Source organism: Octopus bimaculoides, chromosome 14, assembly GCF_046866305.1.
Source record: "Octopus bimaculoides isolate indiv1 chromosome 14, ASM4686630v1, whole genome shotgun sequence".
Taxonomy (NCBI): domain Eukaryota; kingdom Metazoa; phylum Mollusca; class Cephalopoda; order Octopoda; family Octopodidae; genus Octopus; species Octopus bimaculoides.
The window spans coordinates 43006869-43019959 of record NC_142941.1 but is presented as its reverse complement, the minus strand read 5'-3'; the positions used below and the strand labels follow the sequence as shown (position 1 = coordinate 43019959).

At 32.8% G+C, this 13091-nt stretch overlaps 1 long non-coding RNA gene across 4 annotated transcripts in view; it reads right to left on the bottom strand.

The window, feature by feature from the left end:
- Positions 1-2515: 2515 nt before the first annotated feature.
- LOC128249443 (uncharacterized) overlaps positions 2516-13091 on the bottom strand; it is a 255980-nt gene continuing 245404 nt past the window's right edge. For all 4 annotated transcript variants that reach the window (XR_016244314.1, XR_016244315.1, XR_016244317.1 and 1 more), the window contains one exon: positions 2516-3218. This is a non-coding gene — a long non-coding RNA (uncharacterized LOC128249443). The remainder of the gene's footprint in view (positions 3219-13091) is intronic.

Below are 13091 nucleotides of genomic sequence, written 5' to 3'. Positions count from 1 at the left end.
ACAGGTATATTGATAAGAAAAGAAGTAATATACCACCTGAGAAATGTGAAATGTGTTTAATCGTAGCTACAATTTCTATATTTTCTCCTACTCTAGAGAATCTAAACTAAAATTGTCCATGCAGTAAAGATTTCTAAATTAACACCATTAACTTCAGCACAACAAGAACTCCACAAAGTCTCAATATAAAATTCTTCAATGATATTAACTTTGAATTTGTATTTGATTTAGTAGATTGTTCCTTGTATTCTCGCTTGAGAACTTATAATGATCTTAAGTCAAACAGCTAAAGAGAATGGAAGTTTTCAGAGGCAAAATTGAAAATATTCCTCATGCAAAAATCAGTTCAATGACAAGGCCATTATCTTTGGACATTCCAGCATAATAGCTCCATAGCAATATCTATATATCACATGAGATTTATGATTTTTAAATCTCTTTCACTTATCCAAAGTTACAATGGCAAATTGCCATAAACACGCTTGCTATGAAACTGGCATTCTCTGCTTGCTTGTAAGAGGACATTACTTAACTGTGGAATAGAAAAGCTTTTCTTCACTGGAATTCCCTGGAACTATTAGCGACTTTATTTCAAGAAAAAGACTGTATAAAATCAGAGTAAGAGAGATACAATAAATCAAAGAAACTTTAACTGCATCTTTCCTGTAATATGTGACATACACAGACATGCACGCACATCAAATGCATTCACACACATATATATACACATAAAAACACAGACAAACGCACACTCATATACATGTACATATATTCACACAAATATGCATGCTTGTGAGTGTGTATGTATGCACGTACACACATCTCTCTCTATCACTCTCTTTGTATATATATATGTTTATGTGTATAAATATATATATATATGTATATGCATATATATATATATATATATATATATATATATATATACATATACATATATACATTTATACATATATATATATATATGTATGTATGAATATATCACTAAAGACATTTATATGGTTTAAGTATGCATGCATAAAAGTGGTTTACTTGTATGTCTTTGTGTGTGTGTGTATGTATGTATGTATATATATATATATATATATATATATATATATCATGTATATATGTGTCTGTGTATATGAATGCATGTATGAATGTATACATTTGTGAATATGTATAGAGCCAAATACAAGCAACATTTACACAGAAAGCACACACACACTGATATAAAAGCAATAACACACTCATACGTGGGTGCGTGTATGTGTGTTTGTGTGTTTGCATGTGTGCGTGTGCGTGTGTGCATGTGTGTGAGTATATACCATAAATTTATAAATGAAAACTAATTGGTTAAATGGATATGGTGTTAGACCATTAGCTTATATGTCTTGAGTTCAAATCTGCAGATGTTTTAACACTGTATTTACTTCAGGTGAATGGAAAATTGGCTGAATCATTAGAGAACCAGGTTAAATGCCACGTAGTATATTTTGTTATGGCTCTCTATGTTGTGAGTTCAAAATCATTCTGAGACCAAATGTAACTTTCATCCTGTTATTATGAAACAGGATTAGATGTGATTCAAATACAGAGAGCAATTTAATTTAGTGGACCCACCACTACCAGCACCAGTACTATAACCACCTCTATCCCCATAATATTAATTTCTGACATATACAAAATCAAATTTCTAGTTCTGTATATGTCAAAAATTAATATTATGCACCTAAGGTGGAACATAGTTTGGTTGATACATTAGAGATGACATCCTCCTCCTCCTCATCATTATCATCGTTATCACCATAGTCATCAACGTCGTTGTGTTGATGATGATGATGATGATGATCATCATCATCATCATCATCATTATCATTACTTTAATGCCCACTTTTCCATGTTTACATAGATCGTATGAAATTGCAGAATGTTTTTCATGGCTAGATGTCCATCCTGTCACCAACCCCCACTTGTTTCCAAGCAAGATAATATTTCCCTATGTCTGGATGTAATTTTATGTAAGACTGAAAATGAATGACATTGCTTGCATGCCAGTGACACTCGGTTACTAATCTCATGTGGTGCCAAGATGAAGATACAAATATACATGCATATATATGTGTGTGTGTGTGTGTTTATATATATCAGGTGATCCCATAAGTTCTGTCCAAATTTTGAATAAAGAAAACAAGTGACCAAATGTTATATTTAATTGAAATTTAATCATCAATGTACTTTCCCTGATTATCAATGACTTCCTTCCATCTATTTACATACAAGCTTTTTAATCCCATCAATGTAAAACTCTTTTGGTTTCAAAGTGAAGAACTCTGCAACGTCAGTTTCGACCTCCTCCTGCCTTGCGAAAGTTATGTCCCCCCCCACCCAAATAATTCTGTAAACTATGAAACAAATAGTAGTCTGAAGGAGCAAGGTCAGGAGAATAAGGTGGATGAGGAATTTTTTCCCAACCAAGCTCTTCAATCTTCTGTGATGTGATCTTTGCAGTGTGGGGTCGCGCATTGTCCTGATGAAACATCACACCTTTTTTATTCACTAAAGTGTACACCTACTTTTTCTGAAGCAAACTTCAATATTAATACAAGAATTGAATTTGTATAATACTACGAACATCATGATCATGATTGTCTTCCCCATTTAAAGTCTGTTATCCAAGCTGACACAGGTTGGATGGCTTCACAAGAACTGGCAAGGCCAGGGGCAGCACCAGGCTCCATAATGTGTTTTGGTTTGGTTTCTACAACTGGATGCCCTTCTTAATACCAACCGCTTTACAGAGTGTACTGGATGCTTTTTACATGGCCCCTGTATCCACACCAATGTTTTTTCAGTCATTACCCAACATTCATGACCATAAGTGATGATAGACCTGAAAACTGAAATGAAGACAGCAAGTTTGGCTTTTTTACCAACCTCTCCTCTTTTAAGGATCATATGCTGAATTTGGCCTATTGCTCTGCCAGCACCTGCAGTTCTAGCTTCTAGTTCAGCCTCCTGCCTCCCATCACTCACGAATACAATCCCAAGATACTTAAACTTTTCTATTTGCCTTAGTTATGTCCAACTGACAATCAGAATGTTCTGGAAAGACTTTCTTGAGAGGACCAATGTCCCAGTCTTCAGAACACTTTTCTCATCCATGCCTTGCAGTACTTGGCAGCAAACTATAAAGAGATCATCTTCTGATGAGTCAAAAAGTATCTCTACAGTGTAATCTGGAAAATATTAGAATGGAAAACTTTTGTAGAAATCATGTTAGTGAAAAGTTTGTTGGCTGGATACAGCCAAAAAACTGTCAACAAATTAACATATAGTAGAAGCTGCAACAATGAAGAATGGGAAGTAAAGTCAAATAAAAAAAAACAGAAATGGTTAAAATGGTTAAAACATAAGGAATTTAAAAAAATAACTCATGAAGTAATGACAACCATAACATCTTGTGAAAACAGAGAAAAGCACAATTTAAACTTACATTAGCAAATGTATAAAGAGTGATATTGAATTATCAGACAAGAATATGGAGGCATTCTTTGAGCAGATGTGAGAACTAAGTAACTGCAGAAATTTCATAACATTTTTCTTTCAATATTTCCATTAAGTTTAGGACCATAGAAAATGTCAATGAGAAAATAAGGTTGGAACTGAAATTATATATAGTGGAAACCAAAAGTGAGTGATTTTTGTTGTTAAAGTGAACAATTTCATATCTATTGCAATCAATAACAGACCAAGAAAAATGAAAATAATTTATTATTTGAAGGTTGGTTTGAAATGTGCTCTGTGTATATTGTTTAATCCCTTAGCATTCAGTTTTCTCTGTTAAATATAATACATATTTACAAGGGGGTGTTGAAAAGTTCCTGGCTTCGGGTAAAAGAAAATACAAAAGGATCAGTTAATCATGATTTTATTCAACATATTCCCCTCTAAGATTCACACACTTATTGTAGCAGTGCTTCAGTTTTTCTAAGCCCTGTAAAAGAACTTGAAATATTTGGCCTCCAGCCAAGCCTTTCACAATATCCTTAAAGCCAGAAACTTTTCAGCACCCCCTCATAAATATATTTGGCTTGAATTGAATTATCTCATAGCCAGATAATTATGCATTATCTCATATCACATATGGCTAGTTTAAATACTAAATGATCAAATGCTGTGATTGTGACAAAAATTTACACACACCATTTAAAAAAAATGAGGTTCCTCTGGTAAAATTGTTGGCAAACTTACACATAAAATACAGATTGTCCTTTGAGAAAGTTCCTGAATTTATTGACGCTGGAATAGTGTTAGCCTTATAAATCACTTTTTAATTTCAATGTTAGATAACTAAATTTGTGTGTTATATGCAATGAAAGTGTTTTGAACAATTTTAGTTGTATGAATGGTTGTTAGGTCACTCTTAAATACATGTAACACTTGATCATCTGATTTCCCGTTGCTGAGATCTGAATACGACCTGTATGAGTTATACTGTTACTCAGATTTAAGATTAGTTGCTGTATTCATAAAGAGGCTGTCGTTAATTCACATTTCTCTAGTACAATTTTTTAACTTAAAGGATAGGTTGCTGTAAATAGTTTTAACAGTGAGGAAAAACTGATCTTTCTAAGTCGTATGAAGTATTCATAGAAAAAATTAGAATCAATACGACAAATAATTCTTCCTCTTCTCCAACAATTTCATTAAGTTTAGTTTTATCTACTATCCCCCCTCTCTCTCTTTCTCTCTTGTCACACATCTTAAATATTTTGGCAGCATAAACCCTTATCCTCTGTTTCTAATCAATCTCCACTGTCAAGTCTCTCTTAGAAAAAGTTGTTTACATTTATTTAGAATACATTTCCTTATTATTCATATCTGTCTGTGTCTGTCCATCTATCAGTGTCTGTCTATCTGTCTGTCTCTCTTTCTCTCCCTCTCTCTCTCCTAAAAATTAACTTTAAAGGCATCTATATTTTAGGACAAAATCTCTGTTCCCTATACTTCATAGTTCTGTGAATTCCTCCACTCACAAGGAAACTACTTCAGGACAGACATAGCTTTCCCAGCTGCAGTGAAATTAATGTAACTGGTTCACTCTGAATAAAAGGTCACTAAAAGTTACAGAGGAGTTCTGTGTCATGAGAAAATAATATAGCCCTCTTTTGGAGGTGAGAAGGCCCAGTATGCAACCTGGGATAACACAACCTTTTGATATATCAATATCTGGTGCCACTATTTGTTAATGGCTTCCAGTGGAAAAGGTTTCTTTTAAGAAAACTAACTGCTAAATACAATAAAAGCATTGCTGAGTGGGTATGGCTCACAATGTGTCATTCATTTAGGTGGTACATATTCCATTATTCTCTTCTATCCACAGTACACAACTGATACCCCAGCAAGCATGGAATTTTGAGAGACATTTCTGAAATTACTGAAAGCCAGTTGCACTGCTTGGATTCAATGCTGTAACTTTGTCCTCACTCACATCCTAAACAAAACCATTACGAAAATATTAAGACAAAACTAAAAAATACATCCAAGTTAAGTCTGCTTGATAATTCTCCATTCTTTGTAATAACATTTGTGGACAACTGTTCAGCCTGGATCCCATCCATCACCTATGACCATATATCCTGTCCTCTTTTGAAACACACATTGCTTAACTCATATCTATAGCTAAGCTAATATATGAGCCATGCTCTGTTATCTTCATTCGAAGAGGCAGTAATTGCATGTATATAGATAATAATCTCTGCATCTCTTTCATCTAGATATCAGCAGAAAAAATATTAAAAAATGTAATTCTGGATCAAAGTATCTTTTCCAGTTTTCTAAATATATTTTCTGCTATCACTATCACTCTCTTAATTCCTCAAATCTTCAACAAGGCCTCATTTTTCCTGCATCAAGGACACACATGGTACATCTCTCTCAGAAGTCCTTATTCTCAGTGACTTCAATATTCTCAGTGACTTCAATATTCTCAGTGACTTCAATATTCTCAAACTCTTCTCAGCACTCACACTTCATTCTCCAGAAATCAGTTGGTTCAGAAGTTGTATATTTTAACATTCAGATCCAGAGCTCTCTGCAACAATTATCATATGGCATAAAAGATGCACAAGGATATTAAACACACCCCAATCTCAGCAGCACATATTTGAGGAAAATATTTGTTGAACATTAAAGCATATAATATTGACCCAGCTTCGTATATGGGACCTAAGGTGAGCTTTTGAGATATCTCTTGTTTTATGAAGGAAAGTATGCCTTATATTCCATTAAATATAGTGGTATAATCACTGATTAGCACACAATGTTTAATTTGAGTTAGCTCTTTGATCAGTTTGTTTCAGTTCTGACAGGAGATAGTTTTACCTATTAAGTGTCCATCATTTCCATTTATAGATTTGCTGAAACAGTGATGTTTTATAGCTTGATGCCATTTTAGTAGACAAGTTCCTGAAAATGTGAGAAATATTGTTGAAATATCACTTATGTATACACAAAGCAAGTTCCGAAAGTACTGTTTTCAAGTAGTATGCCACTAAACTTCTACATCAAACATCCTGTCCACCAGACAACCATATTTGAAGTCATGCTTTCAGTTTTAGATATTCTGTTATATATTTTATTGATAATAAAGAGATGCCAAACTAAGATGTTCTGAGTGTGATTTAACCTAGAAAACTGTAATCGTGAAAATTACATCTGCTTCAGAGTATTAATTTAACTTTGTTAAAATTATCAAAGGGTCCTCTCTCAGTTCATTTGATCTATATGAAATGGAAGATGGACACCCACAAATATATATATATATATATATATATATATATATATATATTATTATTATTATTATTAAGCAAACACTAATATGCTTAATGTAGTGATACTAAAAATATTTAATCAATTGGAGTTAGTCTCATAAGTGGAAAAAGAACAATTTGCATTAATAATAATTTTCATCAATCCAAATTGATTAAAACTTGGAAAATTTGAGGCTTATGTGAAGACATATCCAATCTTTTATCAGTATAGTGACAACTCTGCACATGTTTCGGTTTTATTTGACATCCCCAATGAAACATATCTATTTGCATATTACATATTACATCTTTTTTGCTCTCATTTTTTCAAAAATTAAACAATCCTGAATATATGTAATTTAAGCACTGAGTTTATTTATACATTTTTCTTTGAATTATTGTTAGATTTATGAAATAGGCACAAGACATAAAATTTAGGGTGTCGAGTAGAGTTGATTTTGGCAACTCCAGTATCTAACTTATTGACTCCAAAAAGATATAAAACATAATTGATCTCAATGGGATTTGAAATCTAAATTTAAAGTTGTATAATCAAGTATCACCTGACAATTTCTTCAATACTCTACCAATTTTGTTAAGCCATTTAATGCTATAGAAACAGTGATGAAGTGTCTGAAACAGTAAAGTATCAACTACATGACTTGTGTTTGCTTTCATATTCAAGTTTCTGGAGTGAAAAACCTTGCAGGAAGATAAAATATTTACGAGGCATGAAGAGCACTTGATAAGCCAACTTTATCTAAACCCTACGAATTTGTGGCCTTCTGCCAATGTAGTAAAGTATTTTTAATACGACACCTTGGCTCCATCTAATGCAGAGGTTTCCAATCTTTTAACATCACAACTGATACTGGTAAATCAATTCTACCCCAGGATACTATTTGATAATTTTTTACATATAGGCACAGGCATTTAAATGCTAATAGGTTAATACTTATGAAAGGGAAATATTCCTCAGATCATGCTTGTTGTTATTGTTTGGTGTGGCCTCTAGACTTCAAGATTATTACACAACATATTTCCAAATCACATATTGTCCCCTAGAGGACAGTTATTAAAAGGGAAATAATCATTTCTCCATAATATTTGGCAGTGTTAGAATTTTGCATTTGAAATTACAGAATAAGAAATTAGAATTTATATATTTAATTTTCTCTATTTTTTTGTTTACTTATTAGAAAGTTCTTAAAATTTCTAGTCAGTAGTAATCACATTTTGTACTATTTCATTCTATTTAGAAATCTTCAGTATGATATAACCTAAGGTATTTTAGATAATTAAACATTTTATGAAGCAAAAAATTCTTACAGAGGGATTATAATTATGGTCTGGAAGGAATTTATGGAATGTGTGTGTGTGTGTTTTTCTCTTTTTCTTCATAGAGCATTAGTAATTTAACAATTGAGAGAAAAGAGCAAAAACGGTCTTAGTGTTTACACACAGGGTAACTGTTTCCAAGTATTGCTATTTCACAAATATTTTACATTTTATAAAACATTTTTTCTCGTGTTATAACTCTCTTTACTATTTATATTTTTGGTCACATGGTGTTAAGGTATTGGACACAGTATAAAGTATTGAAAGTCCTTTAGTCTTAGCAGGATGGAAGACAAGCACACAATCTATAAAGTGGTTTGTAAACAAGAGACAGCATAGAGCTGAGAGAACCCTTTAGTTTTGTCAAGAACATACCAGCCTCACTAGTGATATAATGCACACTGTAAAGTGGTATCCAGCTGTGGAAATTAGGCCCAAAAGATGGTCCTCTAGCCCAGCTAGAAGGGTAGTATCTCTAAATATGAACTAACAAGGATTGTAACAACCTGTTTAATCTGGAAGTGAACATAAATTATGATGATTTCAAAAGTAAAAGATATACTGTAACCCTTTCAGAATTATACATTGACCCAATTCTGTTCACAAGCTGGATAACTACTTATCTAGAGTGTGGAGATAATGGAACATCCTAAAATACTAGGTCAGCTTCTTTGTAATGGCTACCATAGCAAACCCCATTCTTTGTAATACACTCAGAAATGACCAAGTCTTCAGAATTGTCAAAAGCTGACAGTAAACACTGACCTGATTAGATATATTCTAAGTAATAATCTTTAGTTCTTTCCATGACCTGGTGTTTCAGAAGTCACCTTATGATAATAAAGGGTAATAATGATTGATCATTTTTGCTTTTTGGTGAAGGTGATTAATGGCATTTAGTTATTTTATAGTAACATTGTCATTTTATTGCTCGTGAGGAAATTGTCAGTCAATTAGGTAGAGAGAGAGAGAGGCAGAATAAAAAAGACAAGCATTGTGTTATGATTGATAAGTTTGGAAGTTCCATCATGTTTCCCTTGTTAGTTAAATCATTAGCTCTTAGATATAGTGTGGATTGTTTGTATTTTTACTCTATTTGTGTTTGTGTGTGTCACTATCTCTTCTCTCTCTCTCTCTTGCCCATATACATACATATCTATATATACATATACACATACAAATACAACCATACACACATTTATAATATATGTGCATGTGTGTGTGTATGTATATATATATATATATATATGCACACATATACGCATATATATTATATATATATATATACACCTATTATGTAAATATATGTATTTACGATATATATGTATATTCACATATATATATATATATATATATATATATATATATATATATATATATATATATATATATATATATGTGTGTGCATAAGTATAGCAGCATATGTATGTGTGCGTGTGTGTGTGTGTGAACATGCTTATGTGTGTGTAATTATTGGTGCAAGTCTATACGTTTATCTGTAAAAGTTGGTAATGCAGGTGAATATAATGTTAGATGTTTATTGCTGCATGCGTGCGGATGTGCATATGCACAAGTATGTACGCACGTGTGTGTGTGTGTGTATGTTTATCTATGTGTATACAGTCATGCACTTCACTGTGTGAACTTCTTAGTGTCAGCAGCAGCAGAGATAAAATGATGTATATGGCCACATGAGTGAATAGTATGCATGTACATCATATATCAGTTGTGTTCTTATGTACTCATGTTGTATGTATGTGTGCATATATTTGTGTGTGTATATATATATATATATATATATATATATGAGTGTATGCAGTTATGTATGCATATGAGTGAATATAATCCTAATTGTGTTTATGAAAATGCATGCCTGCGCAAGTATTAGTAATTTTGTGTGTCTTGTTTAGAAGAGGCCTTCTTACTTTTTAAAGCCAATAAGAATTTCTAAATGAACACAAATGATGGTCTTGTGTGAGCCATTACGTAGCTACTGGCTTGATTACATAGCAAAGGATGAACTACAATTTTTACTGTTCTGCCATATCAAAAATGGCTTTTTCTGCGAGTCTTCTTTGATATTTGTCATTACATTGCAATCGTTTTATTTCATTTGCTTACATTCAGTTCCCCCTCCATTTTGTCTTATATTTATTTATTTCTTTTCTATTTCTGTTTTTTTTTTTATTATATTCTATTTCATCTATACCATTCTCTCAGAGATTTTTTTAAATTATTTTATTTTTGTTTTTGTTTTTATCCATTCTGGAATAACTAATATTTGTTCAAATAAGCTCCATTCACCATACAGAAGAATAACAACTGTCTCGACATCATAACAGCAATTGTGGACATCAGTGAGAGGGCATTCTGTATCATTAGAATACATTGCTTTTGATGTTATGCCGACTATCAAGATGATAGGAGATTGTAGATTCACATCCTTCATCAGTTCTTCATACATTTTAGAGAAAGCAATTTTACACGATTTCATCCTAATTTGAACTTATTCTGTGAGTTAGTCATTCTGTGAAGTTATTATTTTTACTTGGCACCATGGGATATAACAGTAAATTGATACACACACACACACACGTATATGTATGTATACGTGTTTATATATCATATTTATCCCATATACATGAATACAATGCAGTCTCAAAATTAATGCACTCCACTACATTTTGTTGCCAAAAAAAAAGGAGTTATGTATATTACCCTCTTATATAATATGAACCCCCGACTATGCCCTTATTTATAAATATATTTTTAAGATTCTAATGTAATCCTGTTGGCAATTTATGTTTAAGCACTAATCTTTTTTTGTTATATAATCAGTTTCAAGTGAATGAGTGTATGTTGTGTATGTATAACCATATGCCACTAGAATTAAGAAATGTCATGGGTGGTGAGCTGGCAGAAATGTTAGCATGCCAGGTGAAATGCTTAGCGGTATTTCGTCTGCTGCTACTTTCTGAGTTCAAATTCTGTCAAGGTTGACTTTGTTTTTCATCCTTTTGGGGTCGATTAAATAAGTACCAGTTACGCACTGGGGTCGATATAATCGACTTAATCCATTTGTCTATCCTTGTTTGTCCCCTCTGTGTGTAGCCCCTTGTGGGCAGTAAAGAAATAAGAATTAAGAAATGTCAATGAGAGTAAACAATCCTTACAGTATTTTGTACCTGAAAGGCAGCAAGCTGGCAGATTCGTTAGAACACCGGACGAAATACCTAGTGGTATTTCGTCTGTTGCTACGTTCTGAGTTCAAATTTTGCCAAGGTCGACTTTGCCTTTCATCTTTTCTGGATCGATAAATTAAGTACCAGTTGGCCTAATTGACTGGCACCTTCCCCACAAAAATTTCAGGCCTTGTGCCTAGAGTAGAAAAGAGTATTTTGTACCTGAAGTTATAGTCTAGTACATCTGTGACATAAAATGAAGCAACCCAAGATAAAGATAAATACTTTAAGGTGGAAGTCCTGCTGTATGAGAGTGTCAAATAAGGCACCATTGTACAAGCAGCTTCACCTGCATTTAAAATGTCTATTTTGACACTTTCTGGGTTACTGAAAACCTGGATCTAGTTTTAAACATTAGAATTAATTGATCAAAGTTTTAGCAATGTTTCTATTCCAAGATCATGAATGGCTGATATAGAGTCACCAGAGCTGGATCAACCATTAAGCAAAATAAGCATGTACATAGAGTATCGGGGGAAGGAGGAGGCACCACAGAAACGGTAAATGGTTTACAGCACAGAAGAAATCACTTTAAACTTGCTAAAATAATATTCAGGATATCTTATCTCTATTATGTATAGAAGTAGATGTGTTACGTAAGATTAATTTTGAGGATCTGATCAAAGACTTTGCAATTTAAAAAAAAAAGGAGAAAATATATATAAAAAAATCTTTTCAGCTTTCTTTTAGTTTTGTTTCATTTTGAAAAATATAAAATTATTTTATGGTTTATTATTGTTAATATTTTGAATTTCATATACATGGGGGCACCAAAATCTGTTAAGTGCTTAGGGCCTCTACGAGTCTTAATCCAGCCCTGAGTATCACACCACAAAAATGCACATAAGAGCAAAATGCTGTTATAAATCTTCAAGACTGCTGCTTTTCTAAATATTGCAATGTTTTAGCATTTTGATTGGTGCTTGGCTCTATGTTACGGGTGCTGGTTGAAAGTACAAGCTGATTGTCAATGAGTTATTGGTATAAAAGTACAGTAACCCTACGAGTGTGTCCTCTCCCACAAAAAAATGAAGGATTCTGAGTGTTTTCTGTTGCAACTGCAGCAGTTTTTTTGCAATCAATAGATCAGTAACTGTTTTAGATTTTTATGTGCAAAAATCTTAACATTCTGAGTGGTTTCTAGGTGGTGTTATGATTTGATGCTTCTTTGCTTTAGTGCTAAAGACATCTTTTTACTTTTAAAAAGCAAGGCACCTGAGGTGTTTAAACTTAATCATATAAATGCTCCAGCACATTTATTGGCTGGATTCTTTTTGCTGAGACCGATACCTCAAAGTGATTGGCTGCAATTCTCTGCAAGACTTTTGACATATTTCAAACTAGATTGTATTTTATTTCTAGAAAATTCTGCTGCCTTCTAGAATTGTATATGTAATGTCAAATATTGCTGGAGATAACAAGGTTGCTCATATTGAAATATTTTGGCCTAACTTTCGTGAGTTTAAATGTTGTCACAAGTTTTGGAAAGAGAAAATAATCCTCTGATCATTATTGTTTCTGAAAGTAGTTAGTTGAACTTTTTTCCTGAAATGTATTATGGAAATCTTTTATGTATATGTGAGTTGTGAGTGTGTGTGTGTGTGTGTGTGTGTGTGTGTGTGCGAGCACGTGTGTGTGTGCGAGCACGTGTGTGTGTGTGTGTATATGTGCGTACCTATGTAGATATATACAATTACACATATAGTAAACATTTACA